The sequence below is a fragment of the Rosa chinensis genome, chromosome 1 (genome assembly GCF_002994745.2).
Source record: "Rosa chinensis cultivar Old Blush chromosome 1, RchiOBHm-V2, whole genome shotgun sequence".
NCBI lineage: Eukaryota > Viridiplantae > Streptophyta > Magnoliopsida > Rosales > Rosaceae > Rosa > Rosa chinensis.
In genome coordinates, this window is record NC_037088.1 from 47,804,879 (window position 1) to 47,822,580 (window position 17,702).

The window sequence follows — 17,702 nt, forward strand, 5'->3', positions numbered from 1 at the left end:
GTATAGCGATCGCATATGCTGGACCATAGCTGGCGTTGGCTTGGAGAAGTTCATGAGTGACCCCTTGTCCGGAGCCTCTTCCGTTTCCGGAGGGACCGTGTCTTCTACAGGTGTCGCGGCTGCTGATGTGACTTGTAATGGCTGTACACTCTCTTCTTCGGCCCCCACACAATCCTAAGCAGCGACTGGTAATGCATATTTCGCGGGGAGCACATAGACCATATTGCAAGGAACGCCAGTTGTCTCTGTTTCCTCCATGTCGTCTTCCAAGTTAAGCTTAGGCTCCTCGGCCGGGATATCGGTTTGCAATTGCTTAGCCAAACAATCCACCAGCGATCCTTCTGTGAGGCCTTTTACTTCGCAATGTTCAAGCTCTTGCGTCACGGCAGCCGGCTTAGGATTCTCCGGTTTCATGCGCTCCTCTGAGGCAGAGATGACTATATTTTGGACTTTCTTGGGCCGCCACTGTAGGGTGTCGCTAGCCCTGTCCTTGCCCCCCAGTCTGTCAAAGACCGAAGCTTTGACCACTGGCTCCTCACGGAAAAGCCTGCGCTTGACATGTGGCCGCCGAGTTGGCGAGTTCTTCATTCGTGCAAGAGCGCTCCTCAGTAATCCTGCAAAATACACTGGGCTTTAAGGCCCCTGTTAGTGAATCTATTTGTTTGTCAAAAGCTACGGGGAGGCCTCAACGGTTTAGCAGCCAACACCTCCATCTCTCTCTGGTATTGCTCGGGCGACTTGACCAGTTGTGAAGGCTTGATCAGGCCCTGATCTAGAGCCTCTAGAGCGCGCTTAGCTTCCCCAAACCTGCGTTGTAGCTTCCTTTTTCTGGACGAGCTAATCTCTACCGCCTTGCCCTTTTCCCTGGTGTACCATTTGCCCTCCTTGATAGGGTTAGCTGAAGCAGGTGGGATGTAGGGTTTGGTCAGAATATTCTTGCACTCGCTCTTGGCCCTCTCTTGTTTCGGACCGCCTGCGGCTGCTTTCAGTTTCATGAATAAGTTGGAGTCTTTGGGGGATGGTGGTGATTCCGTTTTCTCCCTTTCTCTTGGACTGGAAGGCTGATAGTTCCGCGACGACGAAGCCCACTTGATTGGTGGTAGGGAGCCAAAGTGAAATGTCTGCTCGACCTCTTCGTGCGACACTTGAATATCGCATTCCTCTTTACATCGCGAGCACAAGATCACGGGTGAGGCCTGATTGGTTGATTCAATTTTACCCTTTGCGGGTGTCTCATCCGCGATGGTCTTCTCACTCTGCTCATTCGAACCCAAATCCAGAGTTGGTTTCCGTCGCTGCTGTTTGGTCCAATCTACATTGACCATGTTGATCCCAGTGTCTGGAAAGGGATCTACGTCAACTAGTGCCGCCGCTGTGACTGGAGCCTCTACCTACAAACTACCATTATTAAGCCATACCTGAATCTGGTCTTTGAGCTTTACACAGTCCGCGGTATTGTGATTCCACAGATTATGGAACTTGCACTATTTCTTCCCCTTCAACTGCTCTGGCCGCAGAAAAGGTCCAAAATCACCATCTTCGCAGCGATCATCTCGTCAAGAATCTCGTGGGCCTTATTGGCATCATAAGTATATGTCGCAAACTCCGGTTTGGTGAAGGCCATCGATTTGAGCTTAACAGGCTCCTTGGAAATTTTCAGCTGTTTCAAGGACGGATTCTTTTTCCCGGTTAACTCGTAAGCCGTTATATCATTATCCTCGTCCTCTTTATCATCCTGGACCACTTCTTCAGCGTTATGATGGTAATAAGGGTCGTAGGTGGCTGGCTAGTAGCTCAGGGCTGCTACGGTACGATGTTTACCTGGCACGTACGTCCCTCTGGAGGCATTCTTCCTCGCATCTGTTTCTCTGAGGAGATGCTCGAAACTGCCCACCTCTGTGATGAGTTCTCCCATTGACTGAATCATGCTTCCATGCTGCTTCTTTCGTTGACGGGGCTCCAAACCCTTGACCGCCAACTTGACTAACTCCCTCTCGGGCAGGATGACATTCAGCTTGGCTTTCTGGATTTGAAAGCGCTGAAGATAGGCAACTGCTGATTCTGTAGGCTGCTGGGCCATCTAAGTAAGAGAGGCTAGGTCTACTTCAGGCTCGATAGTCCCAAAAGTCTCACGGAAGAGCAGTTTCAGTGCTGGCCAATCCGCCACTGTTCCTGGTCGAAGCTTAGAAAACCATCTGAAGGCGGCGCCTGACAGAGAAGTGCCGAAGATCCTGCATTTGAGGACATCATCATTCTGGTATTGGCCACACTGTACCCTAAACCTGGCCAGATGCGTTGCCGCATCTTTAGTGTCCTCCCCTAAAAAAGTAGAAAATATGATATTCTTATAACCCCGGGGAAAAGGTGCGAGCATGATGTGTGGCGGGAAAGGTCTTTCATAGACCCCATCTGGCTGGGCCCTTGGGTTGGCCAATCTGATCATCTTCTCTACTTCATCACGTCTTACATAATCTGGGCCCGGAGGAAGAAGAGGTGTCGCCGCAGTCTGGCGGGTAGCTTGCACAGGTACTGCCTGGTTTACCATTGCCGACCCCTCTCCGACATGCACAATGCGGGTAGTAGTCTGTTGCTGGAGAGTCATCGCTGGCCTAATCTCTTCCTTTGACAGAGCTGTTATCTTGATCGGGGTGCCGGTCTGGTCGAGCCCATAATAACTTCCCGGCAGTTCTTGATACACCATTTCTGTTCCGTCGCTGTCGTACTGAACGAATGTAGCGGGGTTGGACGAAGTCCCCGCGCCTTTTGAGGCCTGATGCCTCTGTCTGGTGGCGTGTCCACCTGATAAAGCAGTCTTTTCCTTGCTGCCACTGATAACCAGTGCTTGTTCTTTATTCTTCAGCGGTGTAGCAGCACCAGTAGCTGAGGAAGAAACAGCATTGTTGTTAGTCTTCTCGTGCTGATTTGGCGGCACGTATTTTCCTGAACCGGATGGTTGGCCAAGAGAGCCAAGGATAGCATTAGGATCCCCTAAAGCTTTGTTCAATACTTCTCTTGCTTGATTCAATTCTGCTCTCTGCATAGCCACCTCGGTTGCTAGGTTAGCCCCATCCTTGCGAAGACCTGCCATGTCCGACGCTGTCTGCTTGGTGTGGTCTGCTATAGCCTCCAAAATTTCCTTTTGACGCTAATCCTGCTCTCTAGCGATACCTGCGGCGTGTGCCTTCACAGCACTTTTTGATTGTGCGATCTGCTGTCGAGTATCCTCTGTATGTCGAGTCATACACTGATCCAGTTCGCGTAGGAGCTTATCCGCCTTTGCAGTTTCCCTGGCAAAATCAGCGTCCATCTTCTTGCGATGGTTCTCGATATTCTCCATGATGATTGTGAACCTGACCTCAGAGGTCGCTCCTTCCGGAATAGGCTTCGGAACAAAAGCCTCTTCTTCTCCACTTCCCACTGCAATGTTGACAGTGGTGGGGATAACAGGCTCGCTGGCCTGATTAACATTGACTCTCTGACCCTCAGTAGTGGTCGAGCGATTCTCATCTTGTCCAGTTGACATACCGGGTGATTGGGGCTAATGAGAGAATCGTTGCGTCACTTGTTCTTCAGAAAGACCACGACAGTCCGCGCGAGAATGCGGTCTGTAACTGGAGGTCTTATGTTTTGAGCAGTTAGCGTAGCCCTTTTGGTAAGGGTTATCGCTAGACTTCCCAATGGTTGCGTTCACAAAGAAACACTATTGAGTCCCACTGGGCGTGCCAAAATGTTTGGCTCCAAAACCAGCTGGTGTGCAAACAGTCTCTTTTGAGCGTGTGATTGCGCAGGCGTGCCAGCACCGCGGGGTAGTCCCTTGACCTAACTTCTTCTTCAAGCACTGTGGACGAGGAGAGCACCAACCTCGTCACAGGGTTCTTCTCTTGCCTTTCGGAAAAGGACTTTTGCCTTTCGGAAAAGGACTTTTGCCTTACGGATAAGGACTTTGGGTGTGATCTCTTCGGTCACCAAAATCGATACTCAACGTTGTAGGTTGAGCAGAGCAATCACTGGGAAGTCTTGAGAAAGCACGGGGTTTGCTAAAGAGTATCTTTAGCTTCGCTGGGTTGCGAGGGCGTTACTCTTGCTTCGCTGGTTGTATCGGTGGCAGTAGTACTGGCAGTCGGCTCGCGAGGAGACTAGGACTGGAAGCACGGTCGCCGGGTTGATCTGGTGAGGCTGACAGTCGGCTCGCGAGGAGACTAGGACTGGCGGGCGGTCACCGGGTTTCAACGAGGTTGAAGGTTTGCTCCGGGGAGGCTTTGTAATCGCTGGGATTGATTGATTCGAGAGAGGTCCCTGATTTCGCCGCTTAACCCTGTACTTATACCCTAGGGTTTCGACTGCTCCTTGCCTTAGAAGGATTCTTAATTGAAGTTTCCTATTTAATCTCTACTACTCGATTTCAAGAAAGTTTCGTCTCCTTATGAGTCACGGAATGGGTGAAGCTATAACCCAGACCCGAGTAGTTTTATTTTTGGGCCGCAGGTATCGGCCCACTGGCTTAAACCCACCAAAGGATCTTGCCAAAAATACTTTTGGGCTCAAACACATACCTCCATGACCTGTTGAATATCAAACTCCCACAAACTCCCCAGAATCCAACAACAAACCCAAGCACCATACTGATGTAAAACCCCTTTGTTATAAGCTCATCCTTAGCTTCCAAGATCTGTGGATTTGTGTCTTCTTGAGGACATGTCTTTTGAAGTGGAGGTCCACACAGTTGAGGATTTCCTTCATAAGCTGCATCAAATGTTTGGAGCTGAGGGCCACTTGGAATTTTGCCAAACAGGTTGTTATAGGATAGATCCAAGAAACTAAGCCGATCTATCCAAGCAAGGCTAATCGGAATTCTTCCATCTAGCTGGTTGCTTGATAAATCGAGAGAATCTAATGACCGCAACTTTCCAATGTCTGGACTGATTTCTCCTGTAAGATAGTTTCTGGACAGATTCAAAGAAATCAACCCGACGAGATGAGTGATTCCTCTTGGAATGTGTCCTGTGACTCCTGTCAATCTATTGCTTGAGAGATCAATTCTTTTTACCAGTCCCAGAGTGCTTTTGTATTTGGACATTGTTCCTTTCCATATAAAAGATACTTCGTTGTCATAATCGCCAGAGAAACCAATTTGATCACTATAACCAGAGGATCTGAATGTATTGTGGATAGTTAGACTTGTGTATCCTTTCGTAGCCAAAGTAGTCAAATTGTTCATCTCAAAAAAAAAAAAAAAAAGTAGTCAAATTGTTGAGGCATTTCGGGGTATTTCCGGATAAATGGTTCATAGAGAAATCCAAAATTTGAATGTATGTTAGGTGACATAACTGTAATGGCATGCTTCCATTGAAGTGATTAGACCGTAGGATAATGACAACCAAATTTGGAAGTCCAACAGCTAACCATTTAGGTATCAACAAATTGTTTTCTCCAAGTCAATGACTTCTAATCTTGTGCAATTCTTCAAGGATGAAGGCAATTCTTCCCCCAGTCTGTTGTTATTTAGTTTCGGTGTATTGATGGAAGACAACAGGCCCATTGTTGTAGGAATTCTTCCAGATAAAGTATTGTTACCCAAATCAAGAAAGACTAGACGTTCAAAATGCATCCAACAATCTGGAAGTTGATCTCTAGATAAGTGGTTGCTAGAAAGATAAAGAAAAGGTTAAATAACTCAAGTTGGTTGCACACAAAGAAAGACTCCGAGTTTGAGAATTTATTGTTGAAGAGATCTAGAGATGATGCTCTTGAAAGAAATGAAGGGATTGGTCCTTCGAATCGGTTCCAACTCAATTTAGTTTAGGGTTATATTCAAACTTCAACCTTGAATCTGCAATTTTCCCCTAAGTTGATTGCTTGAAAAATCCATAGTCAAAACGTTTCGGAATAAATCCCAAAACCAACTTGGAAGGATATCAGCAATTGCAACGTTAGAAATATCAAGCTGAATAACATTCTTTTGAGTTCGAAGCCATTCTGGGAAATGAGGCCCCATCATGCAAGACCCCAACAATATGAAACCCAATTGAAAAGGGGGAGCCCAGTCAGAATGGAAGTTTAAAACTAGTGAGTACGTTAGAGGATAAATCCAATTCCCATAAGTTGAAGAGTTTTGAGAAATGAGCTTGAGAAATCACCCCTTCCAAGGAATTGTTACCAAGATAGACGGCCTCTAGCTTGGAAATTTGCCCAATACTGTCAGGTATTAATGTTCAGCTTAAATTGTTCCTATCTAGATATAATTCTTTCAATAAACTTTGAGGGCATGTGGACAATATTTGAATGAAATCAGAAAACTGTCCACTGAGGTCATTTTGATTAATATACAAGTTCTGCAAGCTACACAACTTGGCAAATGAATGCGGACTCTCTCCTTCAAGCTGGTTAAAAACTTAAAATTGAGACCAAGATATTCAAGATGGGTCATGTTCCCCCAAGCAGTGGGAACCGAACCACTTAAACCAGTACTATGGAGAGCAAGATGGAAAAGGGTGGAATTGTAGTTGCACAACCATTTGAGTGTTGAAGGAGTGACTACACCATAGTTGCCAGAATTCTAGCAAGAGATTTTGAAGCATTTATGAAGGAAAGAATAGAAGACATTGGGGGAGGAAGACTACAAGAGGACAATGTCAAGTTTCTTAGATTAGGGAGCTTGTTTACTGTTTCCAGCCAATCAAAAACCTTGCTGAGGTTTGCGAAAGACAAGTCCAAGTGGTTCATAGAAGAAAGAGGAGTAAGCCAACTGAGGGTATATATCCGCACGAAGAAGATCATATTGGAGGTCCAGATATTGCAATTTAATAAGGTTCCAAGCTGATATGGAATTTGACTACCAAAACCTGCCCAACTTAGGTCAAGGTATCTTAAATTGGTTAGAGAACCAAGGACCTCTGTAATTTGGCTCCCATTGAAGTAATTTAAACTGAGGTCCAAATACTCCAAATGCTGCAATTCAATGAGTTTTGGACTGATTGTACCTCGTAAAAATTTGTAATGAAGATGAAGTCGAATAACATGTCCAGTTTGGTTGTCGCAGTAGACTCCTCTGCAGCAGTCTTGCGTCTGGGCTTCTGTTGCTGAACCCCATGAAGTCAGTACTTCCTTCTTGCTATCAACCATGACACCTTGTTTGAAAGCAAGAAGAGCTTGCCTTTCCCTTTCTATGGCTCTCATCCTGCTCGTGGTAGCATCCACATCCTGGTTCCCAAATACTACTCCTGATGAATTTTTGAATCCAAGGAACAGCAAAAGCATCAGTAATATCACATAAGCAAGTTTCAGGTACCGTCCTACCATGTTAATAGCATGCATACATATAACTAAAGAAGAAGCACAACTAGTCACAGATTTTGTAATGACTAGCTAGCTATCAAGCAAGAGATTGATGATCTCACTGCGAGTATAATTGCCAAATTTGTCAAATCTCTCAGAATACAATTAAGCTTATCATCATGAATTCATATTTTATAGGAGTCTGCTGCTTCATAATGATTGAGAAACTGTTTCATGGAATATTAAAAAGGACATCGCCTTTTTGCCGGCCGGTGCCTCAATCGTTTGGAAAACTGCGTGGTATTGACAGACTCGACTTGCTGAGTCAGTCATAAGCATAGTATATTACCATGATAGAGAACTTTCTTGTCTTATTTATCTTGTTTTGGAGCCAAACAGTATCAACTTGTGTGTTCGTCCGTTACTGTTTAGAATTATTCAGAATACTATGCTTCTATTGGCATGCTGAGTCTCTGACGACAGAAATTAACATTTGAGAAACTGACAATTGGACATGATTGCTCTAATATTTGTTGTGTGCATGATAGAAACTTTTGTTGACTTTTTATGGATCACTTCTGTTTTTAGTAAGGTCGAAAACTGAAGTTTGTTATGTAACTTGTACTTTAGGATTTTGCATGGACAGAAGGTAAGCAATGCTGTCCTTGCATGTGTTGAGACAAAAAATATACAATTCCAAAATTTATTTTACCCCAGCAAGTTATATGTGGGTGAACACACAAAAAAAAAATAAATAAATAAATAAATAAAAAACAATACAAGCACAAGGCTTCTAAGAGAATTCGGAAGTAGCAAAACAAAGGATATAATGTCCCAGAATGCTTCTTCCAAAGAATACAGATTTCATGTTTGGTCAAATACAAAAAGCAAAAAAATACAATGGGGATGGGAGTGTAGAACCAGTACAATTACCGCCTCTTTATGTGGATAATTAATTGGTTCATATCTATCTCTAAAAAAAAAAAGGCAGTATACAGCTAGTGATATATCTTGCCCATGCAAGTTGGTGCAAAGGTGGAGTTTGAGACTGATTCAAATTCAAAGTCTCATCTATCACTCCTATAAAAGAGACTCTACATCAAAATACGAAGACGAGGAACAGGAGGACAATGGAGCACAGCAGGGTGGAAAAGCAGCGAAGGCAAGAAAACAGCTTGGAAGACGAAGCTCGGAGAGATATCCAAGACACCACAAAGGTTGAGATTCCCTCCCTTCCATGCTCCACCTTCTCTTTAAATTTCACAAGCTCCACCTCCTCTTTGGATGTTCACAGGCCTCTCAACGATGTCATACCAAAGTGAAAACAAAAGAACAAAAAATATCGTGCCGGAGCAGCGCCTCCGATGACCATGCCGGGCAGCGTCCCGATGAACTCATGCCTGGCAGCGCCTCTGATGCAGGCCTTGCGCTCTCAAATCCCAGCAGCAAGCCTTCCCATATTGTAGCAGCGTCGACTTTGCTCCTTCAAATCCTGGCAGCACCGTCTCGGCAAAAAAAAAAAAAAAAAACTGATATATGAATATTATGGTTCAATGTCCAAACTTTTGCAGCTCAGCCTCATTTATGACCTGCTAGCTAGATCATGCCTCTGTTTAGCTAGATCACGCCTCGTTTATGTACTACGGCTAACATATTTTCGGGTGGGTGATCGATCACATTTAGACTACTAATCACTTATCTTGTTTCAAAAAGTGATGAAACAATAGTGCCAAATGTGTGTATAAGATAAGAGTTTGAAGCGCTATGACAGGAAAATAGGTCATTTACGGCGCGCAAAAAACGCCGTAAATAATTTTTTACCGCGCTCGGATAAGCTTACTTAGGTCCCGTTTGTTAGTTAGGGAATCAAATATGGAATGTGAAATAATTTCTCATTCCATTAAATTGTCATGTTGGTTAAGTCATAAGTCTAGAAAGGAAAGTAAAATAATGAGTTGACCGGAGTTTAATTCCATAAAAGAGGCGGAATAGAAATATCATCTAGGGTGTGATATTTCAATTCCTTCACTCAATGGAATTGAAAATTTACTTGTTTAGCCGCTCATAAAATCTGATCAATTAATAATTCCTATCTCTACTCATTCATTTTTAATCTTCCATATTTAATTTGATTGGGCATCATTGGAAAATCATTAACAAATTAATTCTCTCAAACCATTTTCTAATCTCAAGTTTTGAATCCTTCCAAACCCCACAAATGGAAATGCTAAATCAATTTCATTCCATCCTTGAAAGGAAAATTAGTACAATTCATTTTCCCACTGTAACATTCATGTCAACCAAACGGAACCTTATAGACCGCGTCGTAAAATTGAACTGAATTTTTCAATTTTACGGCGTTCAAAATGCACGTTGTAAATGTACTCAAAAGCACGTCGTAAATTTTTTACGATGTGCATTGCCAGCTGTAAATATCTTTTGCAAAATTAAAAAAAAAATCAATTAATTTCCAGTTGCTTCAGGGTCACCCCAACATTGCAGCCATTAGCCATATCATGTTCAGACACTTATTGAATCAAAATAGATGTACAATATACCATGTTCAGACACTTATTAGTACAATATACCATATGTAAAAGAAACTCTTCATCAAAATTATCTCAATCAACTACAATTAGAGATCCTTGGCTATAACTACTCACATGGAAATGGGGTCAAATTAGATAGGACATGCATAAATAACAGGTGTTCTTAACCTTCTAATGACTATAACTACCTGAAGACAGTAAAAGAGATCCTTGGCACATTTGTCATACTCCTTAGTACCAACAAGACTGATAATATCAGCCGGTGCATTATCTGCACCAACAAGACTGATAATAGCAGCTGGTGCATTATCTGCACATCAATATGCTTCCTTCACTCTAAATTCAATCCCATATATCCCTTCTAGGAATAGTTGAACTTCTGTTGCCCTGGCTACAGAGAAAAAGCTAGCACCAACTTTTTCATATTAACATACTTTGATTTACCACATCGGATTATGATCAAGTGCACTAACTCTAAAAACATGAGTACATATCTGTATCAAAGTCGTAGGAAAATGAACCAAATGGAATCATAGAGCTAGAAGATTTACCTCTGTAGGAATCAACCATGTAAATTGAAGTCATGATGAAGGCGAAGAAGCACAAGAATTACAAGAAGTAATCAAGATCCAAGTAGCACAACCAGAAAAGCATGGATGCAACTGTACGTGCCAGCATGGTAGTCCGCGTACATTTCAGATATGAAAGTAACGACTATCTGTATGCATAACAATCTTGCAGCTAGAACAAACACTTTTCTTCTGCTTGACACCATTTTTTTTTTTTTGGGTTACTTTGGAGGGGAATCAACCAATCACCGTAGTTAGGTCCAACAATTCAATATTCCAGATCACTCTAATCACCGTAGTCATGATTACAATGAAGATCATGATTGCAAGGATTGGTGTATTGGTACTGCAATACTATTTTGAATAACATCTACGTCTATCTACAAAAGCATTTGGCATCATTTGATTACTCCATGATGTCCATAATTAAACAATACGAGCTTATGTCTACCAGATTATGTCTTTGATTGCCACTTCAGTTCTCATTTCAGCATAGCTTATGACTTTGATAGCTATATTGAGCATAGTTTGAACAATTATATGACAGGGTAAGTTCTTTTGAGAATGTGTTTTAGCCTTGCTCTCTCAAGACGTTTAATTGCTAGTTGCGACTTCAATAGTTTAATTCTGATAATCTGTCAATACTCAATATAGGACGACCATTTTATGCTGCACATGTTGACATGACTTTGACATCTTGATTCTCTACTTGTAAATAGTTTCTACTATGCTCTGCATAGTTTCGAGTGTTGGAAGGTTTAAGAGCTTAATGCCAACATTCTCATTTTTTTTATGAGAAATCATCCAAATTCTATGCACTTGCTGTTTGCTATAGTTGTCAAGTCTAGCTCAGTCTCTTTGGTTATGCTCGCTTTTGGACATGAATGACATGATACCTCAAAATGAACTTTGAGGACCTCAGTATTATAGAGTAGGCTCCAGCAAGAGGTTGTAAAAGGTCTCTTCGTGTGGAAATGCCTGCCCTGATTGCTATGTCATCATCATAGGAAACTTCTTTACTAATTTAACTTGGAAAGGCTTAACTGAAGTCTCGCACACTGTTGTATTGAGTTTGACAGGTTAGAATGTCACTCTATAAACTTGGTTATGCCTAGTTCTGTGGTGCATATTGGATATAATCAATATGTCTAACTTTTGAGTTTTTACAACAAAGAAAGAGAAATATTATTTGGTAGGATCATTACATTTGGGCGTATAACCTGTAGACTATTGACATTTTTTTTTTGTTTATAAGATTCTTATTTGAAATTAGTTACTATTATTTTGCTAAACTTGCTTGTGGTTTGACACTGTTACATTCGACCTTACTGCATAGCTAGTTTGACAGGTTAGGTATTGGCCATTTACTTCTGAATTACCACCGTTCATATGTGCACTTACTATTCTCATGCTCTCTGTAAATGCGAACTTTCTGACAATGCATGGTCTTTTGATTGGTGATATTGAAGATGCTGTTTAGATCTCTTGAATTTTAATGTTTTTGTTATTTAATGCTTTTGAGATGTAGTCTACAGCATGCTGTTTTGGTTCATTCCGATTCAGCCTCTTAATGATGGAAATGCTCCCGAGCAAACACAAGTGTGTCATTTTGCATAATGCTCCTTTATTTTTCTGCATGTTAGTTATATTTCTTGACTTTTTGTGTAATTGTACTCTTCATTTCATCTAGTGTATGATATTGAGTGCTTTATTGATTTGCAGGTTCTCCTTGCATGACATAACTTTGACGTAATGCATATTGAGAAGAATATGTGTCATGGTATTCTTGGTACACTTTTGAAATTGAAGGGGAAGTTTAAAGATGGTCTCAAGTCTCGTAAAGATCTGGAAGCTATGCAGATCAGACAAGATTTACACCAAAGTAAGAGGAAAAAAGTTTCTGCTTTTTGGTAATTGGAAAAAACCTATACTTAGCATGTTTTGTAAGGAATTATGTATCAAAACTTTAATGAAATGTACAATTTTCTTTTACATGGTTATAGTGTGTACTAATATTGGCATGTGAATGTGTGTAAGTTATAGTGAATGTTTATAGACCCAGCACATTGGGTGCAATATCCTGAAACGTTAAAACAACGTATTCAATAATATGACAACATACTATGTATGTTGTTGAAAACTAAAAACAACATACCGAGAGTGTTGTTAAAACTTACAACACGCGCTTGAAACGTTGTCAAAGATTTATTACAACTTGCAAAGCCCATTGTTGAGTAATTACAACAACTTGCTTGGCCTCTTTTCGACAACATGCAAAGCGTGTTGTTAAGATCTCTTAGACTTTTGATGACTCTGGCATCTACAACATGCGCGGAATGTTGTCGAAAGTGATTGGCAACGTGAATTGCATGTTGTTAAACATGTTTTTTCTTGTAGTGACACCTAATTTTGAGATAGGATAACTAATTAAAGTCCAATATTTCACTTTCTAGACATGGTTTCAATGGTGACGTTACTAGTTTTAGCGCTCAAAAAAGTAATCACTAGTATGATAATTCTACTTGAACCTCGAAGGTGCGAGGGTAAATTTATTAAAAAGAAAAAAGAGTACACCCAAGTAGAAAGGACATAAACCTTATCCCGCCGAAACAAACAATAAAACCTATAACTCACAACTAACAAAGAAAGCTAACAAAAATGAAAGTTTGGAACACCCACACCCCAAAAAAAAAAAATCCAATCATGTTGAAGGATGTCGACATAGTGTGCCTCTACAAACTAGGGTTTAGGATTGTAATAGGAAAGTGTTATATGTATTCAATTGTATTCGGATTCTCTTACCTTTTGTATACCTTGTAACTCCCTATATAAGGGCTCCTATTATCAATAATAAACACACAATTATATTCTCCTACAACACGTTATCAGCACGAGTTCTAACCCTAGCTGGAAAAAAAAAAAAAAACCTAAACAGCCTCACTGCCGCAAAGCCTGCAGCCTCCTCTGTAAGCCTACTGAAGCCTCTGCCGCCCTAGCCTCCTGCCACGCCTCCTGCAGTCCACTACTGCAGCCCCCGCTCACCCTGCAGCCATTGCACACCGCTCCAGCCACCTCCCTGCAGCCCGCACTGCACACCAGCCCTCAGCCCAGCACGCCCCTGCTGCAGCCAACTGCCCTGCACGCTTCCTGCAGCCCCCGCGCATCCTGCAGCCTCCAGCCACCTCCGCACCAGCCCGTGCTGCACACCGCTCCAGCCACTGCACACCGCCTGCAGCCCTGCGCTGCAGCCCGCCCCCAGCCCACGCCACTGCACCAGCTTCCCCCCCCCCCCCCCCCCCCCCCCCCCCGCGAAGCTGCTGCCTGCCTTGTAGTTTCTGCCCCGCCACCTGCAGATTAGGAGGAGGAAGAACAAAGGAAAGAAAGAAGAAGAAGACCCGAAGGAAAAGAAAGAAAAAAAAAAAAAAAGGGACCCGGCCCAAAAAAAAAAAAAAAACACGCCTACTCCAACACGCGCGTGTCCTCAAGCCAAGAACAATCACGATGTCGAATGAACCTAGGCTCGACTTTCCCATGCTTGACTCAACAGGCTCGGATTACCACAGTTGGGTAACCGATGTTGAGAGCCATCTCACTTCCAAGAGAATATTACCCATAATCCAGGCACCTAACCCGGATCTTGTGTTCATCCGAACATCTACAAAGCATGCTCAAGCAGTTATCTTGATGCGACGTCATATGGATAAGGCACTCAGATTGGAGTATATGTCGATCAAGGATGCAAGAGAGCTATGGGTAGCACTAGAAGAGTGCTTTGGCAATGTCCAAGATTCCCTTCTCCCTGACTTGAAGGTTCAATGGAACAATCTGCGCTTTGCTGACTTCAAGTCTGTTGCTGAATATAATTCAGAGGCTCTTCGCTTACAATCCATGTTGAGAGTCTATGGACAACCTGTCACAGAGCAAGAGCTAATTGATAAGACTCTCTCCACCTTCCCTGTTTCAGCCATTGTGGTATCAAAGCAATACCGTACTAAAGTCAATGCTGGACGGATCACGAGGTTTCATCAGCTTATTAATATCATATCTATAGCTGAGAAACATGATAACATACTCGTGAGGAATTATAATTCAAGGCCCATTGGAACTAAGAGAGTTCATGAGGCGAATTATAATGCACCCAAAAGAGGGCACAAGGAGCGGAACCCTAGGAATAAGGGACATGAGGGACGTATGGGTCCATATAACCGCCCTAATCAGGCAGGAAACCGCAAGTTTGAAGCGGATACACGTGGTGGCAATGCCACACGTGGGAAAGGGGGTTGTGGCAACCCTATCCGTGGTAATGGAGCCATAGCTCGTGGTGGTGGCGTCATGGGTCGTGGTGGAGGCTCCAATCGTCCTAGGGAACGCCCACAACGTTCACAACGTGCACCTCAATTGAAGGGAGGCAACCACAATGATATGTGTCATCGATGTGGATCTAGTGAGCATTGGTTCAAGCAATGCAAGGCAAGCGAGCAACTAGCTTCAAGATACAGGGCATACAAGGACTTGAGGGAGCAAGAAGTGTACCTTGCAGAAGAAGAAGAAGAAAATGGTGGAGACGTTAATCTCACCATGGAGGACTTCAAAGCTGAAGATGAAGTGCACAAGGATGTTGCAGACTTTGATTAGAAATAGTCCTCTTTATTTTTCAAGAATCATGTAATAGTCAATAAATGACAATTGTATTAACTCTTTCTTATGTGGCGTACCCAATAAAATATGATGTCTAGGAAAGTCATTGAGATAATTGGTACTTAAGCAAGCCTCGCTCCACCAACCTCTCTCTCCACTTTCCTGGTCATATTTGATTGGAGTTGCCAAACGAATAGAGTGACTACAATGTGTCTTAGTTTGATTTTCTTTATTTTGGATTAGACCTTTTTGGACCATTTGATGTAATCATTGGTTACATTTATTAATAAAGTATCGTATTATTCAATGTCATGGACATGTTTTTAATTTCTAACTTTATTATTTTTCAGTATGTTTCCTGGAGAGTTGGAATGCCTTGTTGATAGTGGCACCACACATACTATATTGCGACATAGGCAACTATTTCTATGCATGACACCTAGTCGATCTTCTGTGACTACGATGGCTGGACCATCACAATTGATTCATGGTCGAGGACCAGCTCAATTTATGTTGCCAAATGGCACAAGTATTAATCTCACCGAAGCTCTATATGCTCCTAGGGCTGGAAGGACCCTATTGAGTTTTAAAGATATAAGAGCCAATGGTTTTCATGTGGAAACACATTGTGAGAATGGATAAGAGTTCCTTTGCATCACCTCTAATGACTACGGACATAAACGAGTATTGGAGAAACTTATGTGTCGCTCTAGTGGGTTGTATGCAACCACTATTCAAGTCATTGAATCCAACCATATCATGAGAGATGACTTATGGGATTCTGACACATATAGGCTTTGGTACGATCGTCTGGGACACCCAGGTCATGATATGATGATCCGTATACTAAAGACTTCACACGGACATCCATTTTTCAAAACGAAAAGAAGTCAAAACAAAAATTAGGTCCAAGGTAGGGCCAGAGCCGCCTACCCCCTGCGGCCCAACAGTGGTATTGACACCACTAATGCCTCCATGGTTCCTATCTCTACTTCTAAAGTCAATTATGACTTCGTGGCTCAACCGGATTCTTCCATGGTTGTTTCTAAAGCCCATCTTTCATTTTGCAAAGCCTGCTCTTTAGCAAAATTAGGATCGAGACCATCCTATGCAAAGGACACTAAACAAAATATTCCATTCTTGCAACGAATCCAAGGTGATATTTGTGGACCTATCCAACCAACTTGCGGACCATTTAGATATTTTATGGTGTTGGTTGATGCATCGACACGTTGGTCACATGTCAGGCTTTTGTCCACCAGAAATGCTGCATTTGCTAAACTCCTCGCACAAATCATTAAGTTAAGGGCTCACCACCCTGATCATCCCATTAAGTCAATTCGTCTTGACAATGCTGGAGAGTTTACATCAAAAACTTTTGATGACTATTGCATGTCCATTGGGATTGAGGTTGAACACCCTGTTCCTCACATTCACACCCAAAATGGTCTCGCAGAAGCCACAATTAAAAGACTTCAAATGGTTGCTAGAGCATTGGTTATGCGCACCAATCTCCCTGTTTCTGCTTGGGGCTATGCAATATTGCATGCAGATGTGCTTATTCGTCTGAGGCTTACTGCCACTCAACCCTTTTCTGCATCCCAAATGGTTACTGGGTATGAGCCTAATGTCTCACACTTACGCATATTTGGGTGTGCAGTTTATGTGCCAATTGCACCGCCACAGCGCACCAAAATGGGTCCTCAAAGACGATTGGGCATTTATGTTGGATATGACTCTCCAACCATTATCCGCTATTTGGAACCCTTGACAGGCGATCAATTTACCACAAGATTTGCGGATTGTCACTTTGATGAGACAGTCTTCCCGTCATTAGGGGGAGATAAGAACAATAATGTTCAACAGAAACGACAGGAATTGTCGTGGTCTGTCCCCACTTTGTCTCATCTTGATCCCCGAACCGCACAGTCCGAAATTGAAGTGCGGAGAATTCTCGATCTTCATAACGTAGCAGACTCTATGCCTGACGCGTTTTCTAATATCGCTAAAGTGACAAGATCACATATACCTGCTGCAAACGTGCCTGCAAGGATTGATGTCCCTAAAAATAGTGGACATGGCGCCACCTCTAGGGGTATTGAGCATGGCGCTGCCACCACTAATGGTGATGGCAATGTGGTTCGATGGATTCTTGCCCGAGAAAGAAAGCGAGTTTGGCACAAAGAGATCCATTAATCATCGACATAAATAACCCGTCTCATGAAGATATTCCGGATTATGGTTATGTCCAAGAGACATCATTGGGGGACGCTCCAATGTCAAAACCAATTCCAGAGAATAGAGAGATCTCCATGAATTACACTAGTGTACATGAGACGTTGAGTCGAGACTCTATTATCCTTGATGACGTGTTTGCATATTCTATCGCTCAAGGAATTATAGAACATGATGATATCGAACCTCGCTCCATTGAAGAATGTCAACGAAGAGAAGACTGGCCTAAATGGAAAAATGTGATCTAGGTTGAATTGGATTCACTAACAAAGAGACAGGTATTTGGGCCTATAACGCTGACAACCCCAAGTATAAAGCCTGTTGGCCATAAATGGGTTTTTGTTAGAAAGCGTAATGAGAAAAATGAGGTTGTTAGATACAAAGCCCACCTTATGGCGCAAGGTTTCTCACAACGCCCTGAAATCGACTACGAGGA